The sequence below is a fragment of the Bos grunniens genome, chromosome 6, assembly GCF_055505025.1.
Source record: "Bos grunniens cultivar Pamir isolate PY7600 chromosome 6, Bosgru_T2T1.0, whole genome shotgun sequence".
Taxonomy (NCBI): Eukaryota; Metazoa; Chordata; class Mammalia; order Artiodactyla; family Bovidae; genus Bos; species Bos grunniens.
In genome coordinates this window covers 49993068-50014483 of record NC_141170.1, presented here as the reverse complement: position 1 = coordinate 50014483, position 21416 = coordinate 49993068, and the positions used below count along the sequence as shown (strand labels likewise).

General features: G+C 41.8%; 1 long non-coding RNA gene across 5 annotated transcripts in view; it reads right to left on the bottom strand.

Moving 5' to 3' along the window:
• The window catches only part of LOC147370683 (uncharacterized), a 40348-nt gene extending 19726 nt beyond the window's left edge, over positions 1-20622 (bottom strand). Inside the window, exons 1-3 of one of the 5 annotated variants that reach the window (XR_015165419.1) lie at positions 20228-20620; positions 10846-10926; positions 6349-7893 (exon numbers count right to left, since the gene is read on the bottom strand). This is a non-coding gene — a long non-coding RNA (uncharacterized LOC147370683). Of the gene's footprint in view, positions 1-6348; positions 7894-7939; positions 8417-9141; positions 9395-10845; positions 10927-20227 lie in introns of those variants that run through there. The other 4 variants (XR_015165420.1, XR_015165416.1, XR_015165418.1 and 1 more) reach the window with 4 other exon arrangements.
• Positions 20623-21416: the final 794 nt, after the last annotated feature.

Below are 21416 nucleotides of genomic sequence, written 5' to 3'. Positions count from 1 at the left end.
AGTCGCTCAGTCGTATTCGACTCCTAGCTACCCCATGGACTGCAGCCCACCAGGCCCCTCCGTCCATGGGATTTTCCAGGCAAGAGTACTGGAGTGGGGTGCCATTGCCTTCTCCACTTCTACCCTAATTTATGGCATATCAATATCCATGCAGGCCAATTCTTCCTGTATCCCTCCCTTACCTCTCCGTGATCATTCCTTTTTTTTTTTTTGTTTTTGGCCATGCTAAGTGGCTTGCAGGATCTGAGTTCCCTGACCAGGGATCTTGCAGGGGAAGCAAAGAGACCTAAGCACCGGACCACCAGGGAATCCCCTCAGTGTTCATTCCTTTCGATTGCTGAGCTGCATTTCATTGTATGTATATAGCATCATTTGTTTATCCACTCACCCACCAATGGATCTTTGGGTTGTTTTTGGTTTTTTTGCCCATCATAAATAAAGCTGCTATGGACATTCATGTTAGTCTTTACAGTCAGATACAGTGACAAATAGAGTTTGTGACAAATAGAGTTTGCCCACAGATTCCAGCTGGCCCTTGACCTCCATTGCTCTGTTTATAGTTTGTTTCAGTTTTTTTTTAATGGAAACAGTTGATTTATAATACTGTGTTAGTTTCAAGTGTACAGCAAAGTGATTCGCATATATACCGATATCTATCTATCCTTTCTTTTTCAGATTCTTTTCCATTATAGATTATTACAAGATATTGGGTATAGTTCTCTGAGCTATACAGTAGGTTCTTGTTGTTTGCCTATTTTACATATAACATGTGTATCTGTTAATCCCAGACTCCTAACTTATCCCCTACTCTCCTCTTTGGTAACCATAAGTTTGTTTTCTATGTCTGTGAATCTATTTCTTTTCATAAATAAGTTCATCTGTATGTCTCTAGCTCTTAAGTGCTAACCCTGCTAGCCGGCAGTAGCCCCCAGACTCACTGCAAATGCTGGGTGGTGGACTCTCAAAGGGACTATCAAAGGATATGCTCTACTTCAAGGTAGCAGCCTGCCACAGAACAGTCCATAGCCTCCTTCTTTATGATCCCATTTCAATAGCTGGCCATGCTTAGCTTCTCAAGAATCACAGACTTATCTGCCTACACCAGTGCACAGAGAAACTGTCAGTGACTTTTTCTCTGATCCATTAACTTCACCTTATAGACAGACTCTGCCCAGTCATTCAGATCTAAACCCTACCATATTCCATAACACCCACAGCGGCTTTGCTACCCTGACAAATATATCCTCTCAAAGCTGAAATAAACTTATTTCTTTGGTGTTCATTTCCTTTTTCTTCTTCTCTTTATAAAATGAGAATTTTTTAGCAGCTTCATTTGTGATAGCCTCAAACCAAAAATAGTTCAAGTAGCCATCAACAGTAGGAAGGGCAAATTCTGTATATTTTATTCATAGAATGAGATGCTACTTAGCAACAAAAAGAATTACCAACACCCTCAACAACACGGATGAATGTAACAGACAAATGCTAAGTGAAATAAACCAAAAAACAAAGAGAACATATTGTATGATTCTACCTGTATGAGGTTCAAATCAGAGAAAAGTGATCTATGGTGATAGAAATTGGGACATTATGTCCTTGGAAGAAGGCCATGGACTTGGAGGGACATGAAGATTTCTTTCTACTTATGGAAATGCTCTATATTGTGGTCTGAGTGATGTTTACAAGGATATATACATATGTTAAAATTTTAGCAAGCTGTTCAGTGATGATTAGTGTATTTTACCTTTAATATATGGAAAGAGAGAGAGACAGAAATTATAGTCTCTTAGTCTCTTGTCTGGACTCAAGCTTTTAAAAAAAAAATTTTTTTTTTTTAATTTGAAATGATTATAGGTTGTCGGAAGTTGCACAGATACTACAGAGAAGTCTTGTGTACCTTTTCCTCAGTTTCTCTCACTGGTTACGTAGTACGGTGTTTACTTCTTCAGAATCATTTCCATCATCATCATTTGGTTGCCCACTACCAGTGGGTTTGAAACAGTGGTATCATTTCTTGACAAGAAAGCCCAGAAAAACTTGTTTATCATTTATCAATAAGGTTTAATGTTTTAAAAAAATACAGATTTCAATTCTCTGATTCAGTTAATAACATATATCAAAAAACAGGTTTGATGAAAAATAAAAGAATAAATAAAGGCTTATATTGTCTCTGACTTTTTATACACATTTGTGTTACCCTTGATGAACTGACCTTAAAATGTCACATATTGTCCTATGGTCCCACTGCACATGCCTGGTACTCATCCCACCCCCCTACCCCCACTCCCCACCCTGGTGACAGAAATCTGATAGCTCTTGATGAGCCAGACCCTGTTCACCGAGATGTGTCCACTAATCGCACACCTAGATGTAGAAGCAGGGTTAAAGTCAAAGGCTCCTGATGGGTTGTACCAAGTCAGTTAAATGCATGGCTGAAGTAACAGGCAAAGCTGTAGTCACTGTTCAGGCTCCAAGTCTCTCTGTTTCTGGAACTTTCTTTGAAGGATGGCCATTTAAAGTGCTCTTTTTATGTTTATCCACTATGTATTTGGAGTGGGGTCTGCATTAGCTCATGGGCTTCCCTAGTGACTCAAAGAAAAAGAATCCTCCTACAACTCAGGAGACCTGGGTTTCATCCCTGGGTCAGGAATATCCCATGGAGAAGGAAATGGCAACCCACTCCAGTATTCTTGCCTGGGAAATCCCATGGACAGAGGAGCCTGGTGGGCTACCGTCCTTGGGATCACAAGATGTGGACACGACTGAATGAGTAAACCACCCACTGCATTAGCTCAGGAGTCAGATTGTCTGGGCTCTAACTCTAGCTCCACTAGATACTAGCTGCATGACCCAGGACAAGTTACTGCACCTCTCTGGGTCTCTGTTTCCTCATTTTTAAAATGGGAGGAAAAAAATGAGAAATTTCTGGTAAAGATTAAATGTCTGAAGCACTTGGAACAGGGTATGGAACTGGGTATCAGCGAGTACATTTTTTATTAGTAATATGTTATCAGAAGTACCTCTCTTAGATATATTATATCAAACCCTTGCAAAATTATTATCCATTTGTTAAATTTAAAAAAAATCTCATTTGAAGAAAAAAGCTAAGAATGTCTCTTCTGTTCTAGCTTGGGTTTTGCCTTTTCCAGAAGCCAGTGAATACTGTTGGTTTAATAGGGGGATGCGGAGGCTAAGAACTAAGCACTGTTGGGAATAAGATTTCCATAGGTTTATTATCCCCAACTAACTTCAGAATATCAATGTTTGTTTGATAATTTTAGATACACATCTTTATTGACTTTGTTGAACTTTTATTTATTTTTTTAAGCAAGGGATGGCTTAGTAAAATATAATTTTAGACAATCAAAATGACAAGGTATAAGAAGGGATGACTGACCTCTGTAATCAGATTGGGCAAAGCTATGGTTTTTCCAGTAGTCATGTATGGATGTTAGAGTTGGACTATAAAGAAAGCTGAGCGCTGAAGAAATGATGCTTTTGAACTGTGGTGCTGGAGAAGATTCTTGAGAGTCCCTTGGACTGCAAGGAGATCCAACCTGTTAATCCTAAAGGAAATCAGTCCTGAATATTCATTGGAAGGACTGATGCTGAGGCTGAAACTCCAATACTCTGGCCACCTGATGTGAAGGGCTGACTCACTGGAAAAGACCCTGATGCTGGGAAAGATTGAGGGCAGGAGGAGAAGGGGACAACAGAGGATGAAGTGGTTGGATGGCATCACCAACTCAATGGACATGAGTTTGAGTAAACTCTGGGAGTTGGTGATGGACAGGGAGGCCTGGTGTGCTGCAGTCCATGGGGTGGCAAAGACTCAGACACAACTGAGCAACTGAACTGAACTGATCATGAAAATGGAAAGATTTTTGTGGTTGTATTTATCAAAATATGGTAAAATATGTGCATATATCAAAGCTGGATGACGCACAAGCTGGAATCAAGATTGCTGGGAGAAATATCAATAATCTCAGATATGCAGATGACACCACCCTTATGGAAGAAAGTGAAGAAGAACTAAAAAGCCTCTTGATGAAAGTGAAAGAGGAGAGTGAAAAAGTTGGCTTAAAGCTCAACATTCAGAAAACTAAGAACATGGCATCTGGTCCCACCACTTCATGGCAAATAGATGGGGAAACAGTGGAAACAGTGTCAGACTTTATTTTTCTGGGCTCCAAAATCACTGAAGATGGTGACTGCAGCCATGAAATTAAAAGACACTTACTCCTCAGAAGGAAAGTTATGACCAACCCAGACAGGATATTAAAAAGCAGAGACATTACTTTGTCAACAAAGGTCTGTCTAGTCAAGGCTATGGTTTTTCCAGTAGTCATGTATGGATGTGAGAGTTGGACTATAAAGAAAGCTGAGTGCAGAAGAATTGATGCTTTTGAACTGTGGTGTTGGAGAAGACTCTTGAGAGTCTCTTGGACTGCAAGGAGATCCAACCAGTCCATCCTAAAGGAGAGCAATACTGGGTGTTCACTGGAAGGACTGGTGTTGAAGCTGAAACTCCAATACTTTGGCCACCTGATGCGAAGGGCTGACTCATTTGGAAAGACCCTGATGCTGGGAAAGATTGAGGGCAGGAGGAGAAGGGGACGACAGAGGATGAGATGGTTGGATGGCATCACTGACTCAAGGGACATGAGTTTGGGTAGACTCCAAGAGTTGGTGATGGACAGGGAGGCCTGGCATGCTGTGGTTCATGGGGTGGCAAAGAATCAGACATGACTGACTGACTGAGTGACTTAGCTTTGACTGATCAAAGCTAAGAAATGCCTTTTGTGTGGTGTGATAAGCTTGGTTCCACTCTCTCCATGAAACAATGACTATCATTTACTCAACAGCTTCGGAAGTCAATCTTTCCTTCAATAGGGTTTTCCTATACAGTCACTGGGCTGCAGTCTATGGGGTCACACAGAGTCAGACATGACTGAAGCAACTTAGCAGCAGCAGCAGCATACAGTCGCTAGATGTGTTCCTGCTAATATCATGGCTCTGATCTACATACTGTGCTTCTTCTCTAGATTTTAAGAACTTGACTCTCATATTTCCTTTGGTATCCTTGTTGCATCTGTAGTAGTTAATTCCCTTTACTCTAAAATGATACAAATAAAAAGCCCCCAAGTACTTAGTGTGTTCTTCTGGTGAAATAATAAATCAGTGTATCTGTGAGTTCTACCAAGGATTTTATTTGATCACTATTCATTTTGCTTAGGTACTTTGCATTTTGCAATGTGGTAGAGTCTATTTAAATATATTCATTATTTTCTAGTCTCTAGCACAGCATAAAACTATAGCTATTTAAAGGGAACTCCAAAATAATTATTTTTTAAAATATCTACATTTCTATCATCCATCTATCTATATTCTAAAGAAAGAACTTGAAATAAAGATTTAGGGAAATCCTCATGGTGATTTTTGAACTGGAAATTGTAGAAAACATGTCCAGTTTCCTCATTACTTTTAATTCCCCATAATTACCAAATGCCTCCTCTATCACCTTCAGGAAGGCTTCTCAGAGTGATTAGAAGAAGACACCCTCTCTATCATACTTCAGGTTCCTACAAAAGCATGGGTCTCTTCAGGAGCTTTCTTCTCTTTCCATGGATATTTTGTCTAATACTTACTATTATTATAGGTTCATAATGCATCTTCACATTCTGAAGAGTAATTCTCTCATCTATCTCAGAGTTTCTTGACTCTTCTCAAACATTTATTTTTTCAATTAAACATTAGAATCAGTTTTTCAATTTCCCCAGAAATATCTAAATGGAAATTGGATTGGGATTGCAGTGAATGTATAGCTTAATGTGGAAAAATAGAAATATTTGGAATAATTTTATAATTGATGATTTGACAGAAGTTGCCCATAAAAATCATTTGAACATGCTGTCTTTTGGGAAGAGGAAAAAGTTTTTAAAATTTCTTTAGTATTTGTGGATTTAAATTTTTTATTTAATTAATTTATTTATTGCCATCCAGTATCTGAAATACCTTCCTGTTGGGGAATTCCCAACCTGTATTCATTGTAAGAGTTGAAACGATTAACACATACTTTTCTCTGTGCTCTAGCATCTAGGACCTGGAACTATGTTTTTGGCTCAGCTCATGGTACCCAGGATTTTAAGTCCGGAGCCAATTAGCAAAGAATCAGGGACATTCAAGAGAGTTGGGCTTTTTTTTTTTTTGCATGTGGCAATGGTATGAAAAACAGCATCAAATGTTTAAGAACAATGCTTAGTGGTATCATGATATCCTTTTCAATTACGGCATGATTTACCTTTGGATCCTCTTTTTTAAAATTCATTGCTGCAGTCAGTGAATTAATATTTTATTTTGGGTATTTGCTGGCATAGTCATAAGAGACATTGGCTGGTAACTTTTCTTGCACTATCCTTTTTCACTTTTTTTAAAACAAGGCAAAATTATTTTGTTGCTTGACCATAGGAACCATAACTAAATCTTCTCTTCAGATCTTTTTCATATTGAATAATTTTTAGTATTTCATATTTTTCAGAAAATTATCCCATTTAAGTTTTCAATTTTATTGGCCCAGAATATTCTTCATTCATAGAATACTCTATTTCCCTCTCTAGTGTACCTATGGTTATTATTTTATTTTCTGCCCTAATATTGGCTTGTTTATGCTTCAAAAAAGATCAGTGTAGCCGTAGGTCCATTTGGGTTTTTTTTTGGCCATGACACATGCCTTACCGGGATCTCAGTTTCCTGACCAGGGACAGAACCTAGACCAAGGCCATGAAATCCTGGAATCCTAACACTAGGCCACCAGGGAACACCCCCAGAGATCCACTGCTTTCACTTGTCTTTTCAGGAAACAAATTTTGGGTTTTATAATCTCTCCTGTTTGTCTTCTGTGAATTTCTTGCCTTGCTTCCTGTTATAACTATACAATAGCTCCCAGATCTTTCCTAGTATCTGTTGATGGATAAAGGAGTTAGCAGATTTCTGGCTTCTCAATTCTCGAAGGGAGCCCAGTTCCAGCTCTCTGCCCTGTGCAGGGCCCACTGCTTTAATTCTCGGCCCTGGGCATTAGAAGCTCAGCTCTGAAACCACTAATCCAGTCTCTCTCTCTGCAGGCTATATTGATTTAATCTCTGCATAATTCTGGGGCTGTGAGTTACTGCTTCATGTTTAGCTCCTGGAGATACCCTTTTCTTACTTTTGAGTGTGAACATGTGTGTTTTGTTTTGTTTTTTAATTTTTTGGCCACACCACGCAGCATGTGGGATCTTAGTTCCCTGACCAAGGATCAAACCCATGCCCCCTGCATTGGCAGCTCAAGAGTCTTAACCACTGGGGCTATCAGGGAAGTCTTGATGAATACATATTTTAAAATATATTTCAAAAGACATTTAGTCCATCATTTCTATGTATTTAAAGTACATCAGGATTCTGTTTTTGTCCGTCATGTCAACTAGAAGTCATCCTTTTGTGTATGTGTGTTGCTAACACTTCAAATTCTCACCTATGCTCTCATTTTTAAGAATTAACTTCATAAAAAATTATTTCTGACTTAGTCCTGAAGAGCAGAGAGAGTAAGTGGTGGTTAGTACTCTTGCCTGGAAAATCCCATGGACGGAGGAGCCTGGTAGGCTGCAGTCCATGGGGTCGCTAAGAGTCGGACACGACTGAGCGACTTCACTTTCACTCTTCACTTTCATGCACCAGAGAAGGAAATGGCAACCCACTCTAGTGTTCTTGCCTGGAGGATCCCAGGGACTGAGGAGCCTGGTGGGTTGCCGTCTATGGGGTCGCACAGAGTCGGACACGACTGAAGCGACTCAGCAGCAGCAGCAGCAGCAGCAGCAGCATCTTTGGCCTTCCGAGGTGGCGCTAGTGGTAAAGAATCTGCTTCCCAATGCAGGAGATACAAGAGAAACAGGTTCGATCCCGGGGTCAGGAAGATCCCCTGGAGAAGGGAATGGCTACCCACTCCAGTATTCTTGCCTGGGAAATCCCATGGACAGAGGAGCCCGGCGGGCTATAGCCCATGGGATTGCAAAGAGTCAGATACGATTCAGCGGCTGAGCACAGCACAACATCATCTTTACTCCCAGCTGCCATACAATTACCCTCCAGACAGAGGTGGTCATTTCAGAGGGAGGCAGTGCCTCTGAGCAGCATCTCCATCTACCCTGAGAGAGGCCTGCCGAGATCCACTCTGGGAGGAGACGAGGGTGTCCAGGTCGAGGACTGACCTTATGATCATACGGTTCAGGAGTGGTTTTCACACAGAGGATTAGCACGGTGGGATTGTCCCCTCCCTCTGTGTCCCCTTCTGCCCTGGTCTTGCTTTGCCGGCTCACTTTCTCCCTCCTCCACATTGAGGACAGTCCTGTCTTGATTTGCTGTTTCCTGGGTATTGGGGATTCTACACAGAGAGAATGGGTATGGGTGATAGGGCAGGAGAAGAGGGAGGAAAGAGGAAAGAGAATACAGCTTCCAAGAAACAGCGAAGCATCAAGATGCTGAAGCAGTGTCAGAGTGTGAGCAAGTAAGATCTCAGAAATGACAAGGAGGTGTGGCTGTGGCATATGACTCAGGTTCCTTTACTGATCTTGGTAAATATGATGAATAATTAGAGTTACTTTTTACTATTTCTGGTTTTCAGATATTTTCCTTCAAAGGTGCTTAATGTTTAATTTGGCAATATGAGCCCCACCTTACCTCCGGGTTACAGTTGGATAACCACCCCCTTTGTTTGCTTGGGTTGTTGACTCTTATCTGTGGCTGGTTAAGCTGATTCTCCCTGTCACCCAGGGAGAAATGCCTGGTATTAGGAGTAGGGAAGCATCTTTAAGGAGCTGAGAGTAAACTGGCTCTTCCTTACTTGGCTGGCTTCTTAATTACTTACTTCTTAATTTTTACTTGGCTGGACTTTCCAGTGAGGCTGAAGATTTCTAAATACTAGGAACTTTCTGGTGGTTCAGTGGCTGACTGCACACTCCCAATGCAGGGGCCCTGGGTTTGATCCCTAGTCAGGGAACTAGATCCCTCATGCTGCAACTGAAGGTCCCACATACTGCAACGAAAACCCAGTGCAGCCAAATAAATAAATTAAATAAAAAAGAATTCTAAATACTGTAGTTGAATATTATTGAGTAATTCTCAAAATGAATTTTATTGGTGTCATGGGAATATTCAGAATTTATTTTTAAAAATAATTTTATTTATCTGTTTTATTTTCGGCCGTGCTTGGTCTTCATTGCTGTGTGCGCTTTTCTCTAGTTGCGGAGAGTGGGGGCTGCTCTCTATTTTCTGTTCATGGACTTATATTTGTGATGGCTTCCCTTGTTGTGGAGCATGGACTCTAGAGTGTGCGGGCTTCAGGAGTTGTGGCTCCTGGGTTCTGGAACACAGGTGAGTAGTTGTGATGCTTGGGCTTATACGTTCCATGGCATGTAGGATCCTTTCAGACCAGGGATCGAACCCATGTCTTCTGCATTGGCAGGCAGATTCTTTACCACTGAGCTACCAGAAAAGCCCTCATTCTTTTTTAATTATGTATATGTAGCATCGGTTCCTAATTATCCTTGGTAGCCTTTTCCTTTTTTTCCTTAATAATAAAATTCCAAATGTTTTAGCTTCCAGGATAAGGACCACATTGCCCAAACTTCCTTGCAGCTAGGGGTGGCCAAGGACTCTGAGTGGAAGTTTATATTATCCTTCTAGGAAATGTCTTTAAAAGGAGAGCAAACCCTTCTTCAGGCCTTCCTGTCTTTCTGCTGGTTGAAGTGTGGACACAGTGATTGGAGTCAAGCAGCCAACCCAGACCATGAAGCTCAGAGCCTCAGATTTAGGATGAAGGATAAACAAGATAGACATCTGGATCCTTGATGACTGTGGAGCCACCCTATTAGCCTGGCCTGCTACCCTGTGGAGTATTTACATGTGTAAGAAGAGAACTACCATGTCTTTTAAGTCACTGTTATTTCAGTCTTTTGTCACACACAGCCAAAGCTAGTCTGAAATGATACATGTGCCAGACATCTAACTGTATATTATTTGATGTGTGAAAATATTACTATTTATTTTTTTAATGCACATTCTGAGAACCCCAAAGAACATGACATCATAGTTGTAGACTGAATAATGGGGTAACTACTTTATAACATGCAAAGGAGCCAATGTTATTATTATTAACGCTGATGGTGGTCTAACCAGCAGGAGAGTCCATTCTAATAGAAACTTAATTTTTTTCAGATACCTACTCACTTCTGTTCAACACAGCCTGGGATAAGACAACCTCACTTCTACTCTGGGGACAGCCTGGTGAACTAAGTGCTATCCCAAATTTCTGCTCAGAATTTGGTTCAGGAATGGCTCTGCAACCCAAGTTGGGCCGCTGGGATACAGGAAGCAGATCCAGGAGCTCCTGGGGAAATTCTTTCTCATTTTCTTGGGGAGTTTCTGAAAGCTACCTTCTCTCACTTTCCCTGGATATTGCTTTCCAGATGCAAGGCCTGGTGTTACTGTAATCATCTTATCAGCTTGACGATGAAGCCGACACAGACGGCAAAGCCAGTTATGTCACAGACCTATGGAATCACAGCCATTGGATCTGTATCATCTTGAAGTGGGTTCTACCTCTGACCTTCCAGTGAAACGAGTCAATCAACTTCCCTGTTATTGAGGGCAGATAAAATTGGGTTTTCTATGATCACAGTAACATGTAAAATAAAATGGCCACATGGTGGAAATAAACCCCTGGCTGGAGCAGAACATTTGGTTCTATTCCCAGCTTTGCCACCTATAGGCTGTGTGACCATAAGCAAGTCACTTCACCTCTCTGAAACTCACCTTCCTCATCTGAAGAGGCGAGGCTGTTGGACTAGATCAGTGGTCCTCAGCCATGGGTGGTTCTGCTCCCATAAGAGATATCTGGGGAAATATGGGGCATTTTTCATTATTACAGTAAGCGTGGAGACACGGCTGGCACTCACTGAGCAGGCAGGCATGCCAAATGCCCACAATGCTTGGCATGATCCCAATAAAGAAAATCCATTTCACCCAAAGTGCCTCTTGAGATACTGTGCTAGATGTTCCTCTTACTTTTTACCTCTCTTGTGACTCTGGGTCATTTATTCCTTTCTCTTGATTTCTGCTTTCCTACTTTTTGCCATCTGCTGGTCCCCTTTTGACTGCCTAGATGGAGCTTTTATATCAGTGTTTCTCTATTTAGGTCCCAAGGACAACATCCATCAGAGTCAGCTCGGGAATCTGCTAGAAATTCAGTTTCATGGGCCCAAACTGTGACCTACCAAATCAGTATCAACATCCCCAGGTGACTTGTATGGAGTCTTGCTTTACATGTTCCTCTATCTCACTAGGCCACAAAATGCCAAAATATAAAGCTTTTCTTATAAAACTTATAAATTTTAAAGTCACTTTTAAAGTTTAAAAAATAAGGTTATCACTCATCCTGGTATTTGAGTTCTTTGCATAAATTATTTCACTAACCCTCACAAAAACTTAATAAAAGAAGTCTCCTATTCCCATTTCATGGGTTAAACAAAAGGCTTCCTTATCATTACAAGTTGGTGAATGCAAGGACTGGGACTTGAGCCCAGATATGCTTGACCCCAAAGCCCCCTTCATTACGCTGCATAGGCTCATGCTGTTCTCTGTCTTTGTGATACTGGCTACCAAACAGATACCCCAGAAAAATGCCTGGCTGCTACTTACAACCATGTTCTGTTCATAGCAATGACGTACAATACATGTGACAGATGTGTGATTTGATTTATTGCTAATGAAGAAAGATCATCTTTACTGTAATAAAGCAGTAAGCATTAATATATATCTTTTTGCCTTTTCACACTGTTCATGGGGTTATCACAGCAAGAATACTGGAGTGGTTTGCTATTCCCTCCTCCAGTGGACCACATTTTGTCAGAAGGGAAAAAGGAGAAGAGGGTGGCAGAGGATGAGATAGATAGCATCACAGACTCACGGGGCATGAATCTGAGCAAACTCCAGGGAGATAGTAAAGTTCTGGGAAGTTTGACGTGCTATAGTCCACGGGGTCCCAAAGAGTCAGACACCGATTAGCGACTGAACAACAACATTAATATATGTAGTATGATCCCATTTGTTAGCTATATTCCAAATGTTAACAGTAGGAGGCATTGCAGAATATATTTTTAAAATGTAATTACGTTACACAGTGTGTCAGGGATGGCTGGCTAACCTTTAACTCAGAGTTATTCCTCAGACACAGCTGCCTAACTAGGGACTACATATCTGAGCCTCCTTTGCATCCAGAACAGGACGTATGGCTAGTTCTTAACCATGGGATGTGAACAGAGGTGCTGTGTCACTTCTGGTTTGTGTTTTAAGTAGTGGGCTATGCCTTTTTTCCTGCTCCCCTCCCTGCTTCCTGTCAGCCAGATGCAGAGGACTCCAAGGAAGCGGGCTATTGGACTCACCATGTGGAAGGACCCTAGGTCCCTGAATGACCAAGTGTGGGTACAGCCACTCCAGGAGCTCTGCATTCAGATGGATATATCTTTCCTTTTCTCCTCTGTCTTGCAGTCAATATACCAGCAAAATTGGAAAACTGAGCAGTTGCTACAGTCAGTTTACATTCCAATCCCAAAAGAAAGGCAATGCCAAAAAATGTTCTAACCCCTGCACAATTGCACTCATCTCACACGCTAGTAAAGCAATGCTCAAAATTCTCCAAGCTAGGCTTCAAGAGTACGTGAACCAAGAACTTCCAGATGTGCAAGCTGGAATTAGAAAAGGCAGAGGAACCAGTGATCAAATTGCCAACATCCTCTGGATCACAGAAAAAGCAAAAGAACTCCAGAAAAGCATCTTCTGCTTCATTGACTATGTTAAAGCCTTTGGCTGGGTGGATTACAACAAACTGTAGAAAACTCTTCAAGAGATGGGAATACCACACCACCTTACCTGTCTCCTGAGAAATCTGTGTGCAGATCAAAAAGCAACAGTTAGAACCAGACGTGGAACAACAGACTGGTTCCAAATTGGGAAAGGAGTACATCAAGGCTGTATATATATTATCACCTTACTTATTTAACTTCTGTGCAGAGTATATCATGCAAAATGCCAGACTGGATGAAGCACAAGCTGGAATCAAGATTGCAGGAAGAAATATCAATAACCTCAGATATGCAGATGACACAACCCTTATGGCAGAAAGCGAAGAGGAACTATAGAGCCTCTTGATGAATGTGAAAGAGGAGAGTGAAAAAACTTGGCTTAAAACTCAACATTCAAAAACGAAGATGATGGCATCTGGTCCCATCACTTCATGGCAAATAGATGGGGAAACAATAGAAACAGTAAGAGACTTTATTTTTTTGGGCTCCATAATCACTGCAGATGGTGACTGCAACCACAAAATTAAAAGATGCTTGCTCCTTAGAAGAAAAGCTATGACCTACCTAGACAGCATATTAAAAAGCAGAGACATTACCCTGCCAACAAATGTCCATCTAGCCAAAGCTATGGTTTTTCCAGTAGTCATGTATGCATGTGAGAGTTGGACCATAAAGAAAGCTGAGTGCCAAAAAATTGATGCTTTTGAATTGTAGTGTTGGAGAAGACTCTTGAGAGTCCCTTGGAGTGCAAGGAGATCCAACCTGTCAATCCTAAAGGAAATCAGTCCTGACTATTCATTGAAAGGACAGATGCTGAAGCTGAAGCTCCAATAGTTTGGCCACCTGTTGCGAGGGGCTGACTCATTAGAAAAGACCCTGATGCTGGGAAAGATTGAAGGCAGAAGGAGAAGGGGATAACAAAGGATGAGATGGTTGGATGGCATCACCGACTCGAAGGACATGAGTTTGAGCAAGCTCCGAGAGTTGGTGATGGATGGGGAAGCCTGGCATGCTGCAGTCCATGGGGTCACAAAGAGTCGGACATGACTGAGCAAATGAACTGAACTGAAGTGAGGAACAGCCACAGGCTAGGCAAGAACACTTACAGTTATGTGAGCAATAAACAAGCTTCTGTTGTGCTGTGTTATGGGAATTTGGAGTTTGTTATGGCACCCTACCTAATACAAGTAATGGTGCTACCCTGTCTAATACAAGTTATACTGACTGATCAGTAATTACAATCTTTATTTTCTTCTTTTCATACATGTGTAATTAAAAACATATAAATAATATTTGTGGGTTTCAGAGCTCTACTTATAGCAATGAGCATCCTCACTGGTTTTTAATTCTCAAAATTCACATCATCTAAAAGATACTGGAGAGAGCTATAGAAGGAGGAGTAAAAAACTGGCAGTATGATCCTTTCTGTCCCTTTCTTTTAATATAGAATCTGATCTTGAAAAGAAAGTCATCTAAAAATCCTCAAGTTATTACTACTCCAAAGGGACAAAAAGGTGTCAAAGATACTGAAAACAGATACTTCAAATTTTGCTTTTCCTTGCATTGAGTGGAAAATAAGCTTGTATAAGCAAAGAACATCAGTTTGCAAAGTGCTTTTCAGTTACAAAGAAGAACGGATAAAAAATTTGCGGAAAGTTCTCTGGTGGTTCAGTTGTTAAGACTCCATGCTTCCACTGCAGGCGATGCGGGTTGGATCCCTGGTCAGAGAACATAAGATCCCACATACTGTGTGACAAAAAAAAAAAAAAAGATTTGCCTACCCTTTATCATGAAACCTTGTATTAAATAAAGGAAGCTGAATTTAGTACCTCATTGACTGCAAGAAATCACAAGCTTTTGAAAAGCTGGGGGGTACCTTGGATTTAATTTCCAATTGTGCTACAGCATCTTATCCAATAACTCATAATGGATTGCAGTAACATAATCCAAAGGTAATAAAGAACAAAGCTGACTTACCCATGAGACTTGATAAGAACCACGAGGAGTACACATTGGAAGGGTTTTAATAGGTTTAAGATTTCATCAAACATTAAAAAAGAAAAGATGAAGGAAATGCTTGTAATTGCTTGAGGTAAGAAAAAACATCAAAATTAGTTTGACTGTTTAGAATGAGAATTGTGAGAGGGTTTAGCTCTAAATGTAAGAGAATATTTATTTTCATGGACAAGATCAGATAAAATGGCAATGACATTGGTTTCTTAGAGTTCTATGATGACTATGTTCTCTCCTTTGGTATCTGAATGAGGAGGGAAACAGACCTTTGTAGGCAGGGACTCAAATTTAAATAGATCCTTCACACCACCTGGCTATGTCTACACGAAACCAAAATATCAGGATAAGGAGTATAAAACTTTAAAAATGCCAGGCGATGCCAAGGTTCCTGATGTTTCCAAACATCCAAGTGTGTGCACAGATGTTTCCAAATATGTAGATGTTGGCAGTTTCATTGACGAAATTCAGATAAGTGCGGGGACTTTTTATTTTTAGCACAACTATTTTTAGCCTGAGTTTCTATCAATGTTTAGTAATGGGTGATAGAGTAACTGCTTCAAATTCTTGACCTCAGGAAGAGCCCAGGTATTCAGGGAGGCATTTGGAAAGGTGCTCATCCCTCCAGGCTTCTTTGGGTACCACTTCTGCTGTCACTTGAAACCTAATAAGTCCTTGAAACATTCCTGAGTTATTTCAGAGAGGAGAAGGCATGTCAAAGATGTGGGGAACCTGGCAAAAAGACTGGATGAAGAGCCAAGGGGTGGACATGCAGGAGACACTCAGTAAGTACATGAGAAAATGTGGCAATCGGAAGTGAAGTTTCCAGCCTCCTTTGACCACATCTACCCCCTGGTGACTTCTGGGGCCATATCTTAATACAGACGAATTTCCTATGGTCCCGTCTAAAGTCAGTTCTTTCACTTTGCACCAGAGCCCATTTGCTCTTGCCTACTCACAACATTATTCCAACAGTTATCTCTCCTACAGTCAGAAAGTCTTCTCTCTTCAGGATTCTTCCTAAACATATACACCTGCTATTATTTAAACACACGTGTACACACAAATGGGGCTTCCCAGGTGGTGCTAGTGGTAAAAGAACCCGTCTGTCAATGCTGGAGATACAAGAGATGCGGTTTCTATACCTGGATTGGGAAGATTCCCTGGAGGAGGCATGGCAACCCACTCCAATATTCTTGCCTGGAGAGTCTCATGGACAGAGGAGCCTGGCTGGCTATAGTCCATAGGGTTGCAAAAAATTGGACATGACTGAAGCGACTTAGCATGCACGCATATACACACAAATGCACACACTGTAACTTCTTTTGATTATACTTCCTCAGCTAGCCCCTGTCACCTTTATTTTAGAGTAAAATTCCTCAAAGATGTGTCTGTACTCACTGTCTCCAAGCCTTCTCTCGTTTTTCCTCAGCCTACTCTCATCAGGCTTTTTGTTCTGCCCACTCCATCACATCTGCTCTCATCTGGTGAGGCTGCAGAATCCACAAGAACCCATCAGTCCTCCACCCTCAGATTAACTTGATCTCTCTGTAGCATTTGAACCACTTGATCATTCCTTCTTCCTTGATCCTTTCTCTTCACTGGTTCTGGGACATCGGACTCTCTAGTTTTCTTCCTGCCTTGATACTGGCTCTTATCACTCTCCTGCAATGCTTTTTCCTCTTTCTCCAATCTTATAAAGTTGGGGCACCATCATAGTTCAGTCATTACCCCTTTTCTCTTTTCTATGCAAATATATTTTCTAGGAGATTTTATTTAATCTTATAGTCTTAAAATTATCTCTCATATACCTATGACTCTTGTGTTAGTCGCTCAGTTGTGTATGACTCTTTGTGATCTCATGGACTGTAGCTGGCCAGACTCCTCTGTCCATGGAATTCTCCAGGCAAAAATACTAGTGTGGGTAGCCATTCCCTTCTCCAGAGGAATCCTCCCGATTCAGGGGTTGAAGCTGGGTCTCCCACATTGCAGGTAGATTCTTTACCTTCTGACCCACTAGGGAAGTCCCAAGTTTTAATTATTTGGTCACGCAGCAAGGCATGTGGTATCTTAGTTCCCCAACCAGGGATCAAACCTGCATCCCCTGCATCGGCAGCTCAGAGTCTTAACCACTGAACCACCAGGGAGCCCTGTCCAGATGGTCATCTTTCTAACTGCCTTCTCCGTATCTCCACTTGGATATCTGATTGATTCCTCAAACTTAGCATTTTCCAAACTCCATGGCTGATCTTCTAGCTCAGTGAAAGGCAACTCCATTATTCTAAGTGCTCAGGTCAGAAGCCATGGAATAAATCCTTGACTTCTATTCCTCTCACACCCCACATCCAGTTCACACCTATGGGAAACCCTACTGGTGCTCCCTTCACAACACGTCCAGACTCTGCCTATGCTGGGCCACTTTCACTCTTTCCACATGATCAGAGTCATCATAACCTGTCACCTGTCATTGTCACCCTTAACAGACTCCCTGTTTCTACCCTCGACCCTTACAGTCTATTCCAACACAGCAGGCAGTGATTTTACAGCATGGAAGCCCCACCCTGTTACTCCCCTGCTCAGAAGTCTGCAGTAGTTCCTCCATCCACACAGAGGAAGAGGTCTTATAAGGCTCCATGTGGTCTGCCCCGCCACCTCTCTCTCATCACCTTCCCCTGCCACCCGCCTCACGGCTTTTGTTCCCACCACACTGCCTCTTGCCTGCCTCTGAGGCTCCAGCACACTCCTGCTCCCAGCCTTTCTCCTGTTATCTGCTTGTCTGCTCTCCCACCCTCTCCAAGTCTTTGCTCAACTGTCACTTTTTCACTGGCGCCTCTTCTGATTACCCTTCTTAAAATTCCAAACTGAAACCCCAAATTCCTGAAAATCCTTACACTGCTCTGCCTTGTCTTTCTCCATAGCACGCTCATTACCTTCTAAGATACTGTACACTAACTTCTTCAGCTCTATTATTTATCGTCTGTCTCCTCCTCCCCCACCACTAGAATGGCAGCTCCCATTCAGGCCAGGATCTTCAACTGTTCTGCTCATGGATGCCCCCCAAGTGCCAAGAGCAGAGCCTGGCACACGGTGGATGGGCACTCACTGAAGATTTGTTAAGTGAATTGAATCGATAGGTGGAAGAATCTGGTTGTAAGATTCTCCTGATGGACCAGCATCTCAGGTCCAAGCACTTTCTCTCATTTAATCCTCAAAATAGCCACGTGACATAAATGCACTGATTTCCCCCATTTTTCAGATAAAAAGTCTGCAGCGCAGAGCATTTCTATCATCTGCCTGAGATTGCACGATTGGAGGGTGGCAGAGGTTCAAGCCCAGTCTGCATGTTCCACTTCTTCACTATCCTTCTTCATTCCTGGAGTGAGTATTAATTGGTGTTGCTCTTATGGAGGGTAATTCAGCCTTTGTATGAATGGCTTTATGAATGTTCCCACCCTTTGTTTCAGAGAACTAATCATGGATACACACGGAGACATATCTACACCATTGTTTGTAATGGCAAACAAAACCCCAGGAGAGAACCCAAGTGATGCACAGGAGGGAACTGATTTTTAAAAAAAATCGTGGTACATTCACATAATGGAAAACTACATAGCCAGTACTAATGATGGTATAAAAGAATGTATAATGACATGGAGAAACCTCCCCAGCATATGTTAAGTATAAATAACAAAGATGATAAACTATAACACTGTATCCACATCACAATTCCCCAATTTTGAAAAATTACATTATTTATAACACATACACAAAATGTTTAGAAGAAATACATCAAAACATTAATAATGGTTTTCCCTAATGATATGATTATGGGTGATTTTTATTTTCTTTGTAAATTTCGGTGTAACTTTTTATAATAATAAAACATTTTTAAGAGGAACCGCTACCTCAGTATTAAAATATGCTTTCCTATTTATATTCTACCCTAATAAATGTTATGGAAAAAATTCAGCATACAGGAATAGCTGAAAGGTAAGACTAGATCCTTGTGAAATACCCAAGGATTCTAAGAAGTTAGGTTGTTACAACTGTGTTTTATTTGGCCGATTAAAATAATTTAATTGTATGACAACATCCTTATCTAGGTGAACTGTGATCAGCCATTTCATTTACGCCCACTGGATTTTCAAAGTTTTAATAAAGTTTAGTTTTTCTTTTTCTTTCTTTTGGAGAAATCCCCACCCCCACCCTGCTCCCTAACAGGCATTACATTCTGTTTCTCTTTGGAGCACTTGCATCTCTTAATTGGAGAAAAGTATCTCATTCCACAGCACAAAGGACCTCGAATTGTTTCAAGAACATCTCAGATAGCACGTTTAAACTGTGTCATCATATTAAGAAATTACAGTATTAAGGCACATTCTTAAGCAATTACTTATATAATTTTTCTCTTTTAACTCCACTCCTGGAGAATAATCTTGTTTAAAGCCTGTCTTGGAAAACGTCACTTGCGGGTTTTTTGGTTTTTGCTTTTTTCCTGATCACAAGCCATTTTAAGAGCAGTCAGAAACCTATATAGTGTGAGGGGTATTGTGGGATTCCTTAACATCAAAAATGAGGGCAATGCCAGAATGATTAGTTGACTTACTAAACGAAGAAGGAAAAGGACGCATTTAGATCTGCTAATGGAACAACTTGAAAGATTCAAAAAGGTTAATGTTTCTACATGAATGGTCATGCAATTGGAAGTGACTTTGAAACTAGCTAATTCCTGAAGCCCAGATAGAATCTGAACATTCTTGTGGGTTTAAAGATGAAATGTTTCAAAGGATTGGAATGAATTTGTTTAAAGACAGGCTGCGAAGAGAGTGGAAGAGCTGAAAGTTGACAGGAGGGGTTACACTGGAGAAGAACACGCATCACAGATAGGCACACACACGTGCATGCAGGTACACACCCCACTGTTCACATGGCCCCTACCGCAAACTGTCCTCACTTCTAAGAACTGAACATGAGCCAAATGCCTGTTCCCAAGAGGGTGTTCAGCACAGTCAAAGGAGCCCAAGAGAAGGGGACAGAGACCATGAAAGAACAGACATGCCATCAACCTTGAAACAGAAGATGGTGGCTTCAGGCCTGAATTCCACATCTGGAATAGAGGCTGCGAGTGAATGAAGAGGTGACTAGCTGCCAGAGTGTCCCAGGGCAGGGCTATAAGCAGAAACAAGAGAAGAAAAGTAGTTCACATATGAGAACCTAGTGGTCCAGTGGTTTTCAGCAAAGGCCTGGCCAGGGCTGGACCAGCCTGGTAGCCGCCCACTGCCCCCAACTCTGTTCTTACTCACACACCCTCAGCACAATCTCACCTTTTCAGGTGCCGTCAGGGCGATGGTCCTTCTCACCTCAGGCCCCCGTCCGACCCTCCTCTCCCCTGGGAGCAGTAGGGAGCATCAGGCCAGGCTGTCAGATTTCCTAGTCCCACAAGCGGAAGACGTTCCCACTGTGTCCTCTCCAAGCCTCCGCCTGCAGCCGACGTTGCTGGGGACTCTTCACTAGGTATTATCACAGACGTTTTTACTCATGAGGAAAGGAGGGCTTTCCTTGCTCACTCAGCTGAGAAGCAGCAGCAACAGGATTTAAAATCAGTCCTGCTTCCCTCTAAAACTCAGATGTTTTTAATCACCCCATAATGCCAATGAGTTCTAGCCCTAATGGTAAATCTTTAACAAATGGTGGCAAGACTTTCTGTTGGAATCTGGTTTTAGAAATTCTGGTTAAATATTTTCTCCTTTCCCAGCTTCTGTCTGGGGCTTCCCTGGTAGCTCAGCTGGTAAGGAATCCGCCGACAATGCAGGAGACCCCGGTTTGATCCCTGGGTTGGGTAGATCCCCTGGAGAAGGGAAAGGCTACCCACTCCAGTATTCTGGCCTGGAGAATCCCATGGACTGTATATACCATTTAGTTACAAAGAGTCAGACATGGCTGAGTAACTTTCACTTTACTTCTGTCCATTCATTATCCCCCCTCTCCTCCATCCAGTCTTCTCTCTCCCTTTATCTTTTCTTTTTTCTAATCTGAAGGAGCAGTTTTAAGCCCCACCTCTTAATATCCAGCATTCCATCTCTGATATGGAAACAACGGATGTTTTTTGCATCATATATGTAGTACGGCCTCAGAGCCAGCCCCCTCCCCAAACCCCCGCTATCAGCCTGGCCCCACAATCCTGTCTTTGTAGAAGTTCCGTGCAGGCCCATGTTCCTGTGCACCTGTGATAGATGATCAACGTATCTGGGATACTGTGCCTCTCAGGGGGCACAAAAGGTAAAAAATCTGCCTGCCAATGCAGGAGACACGGGAGACACAAGTTCCATCCCTGGGTTGGGAAGATCCCCGGAGGAGGAAATGGCAAACCCTCTCCAGTATTCTTGGTGGGATAATCCCATGGACAGAGGCCAGCAGGCTACAGTTTATGATGATACAAAGAGTCAGACATGACTGAGCACACACACACACACGTGATTCTCAGGAAGCAAGGCCAGTCATCCAGGCTACCCC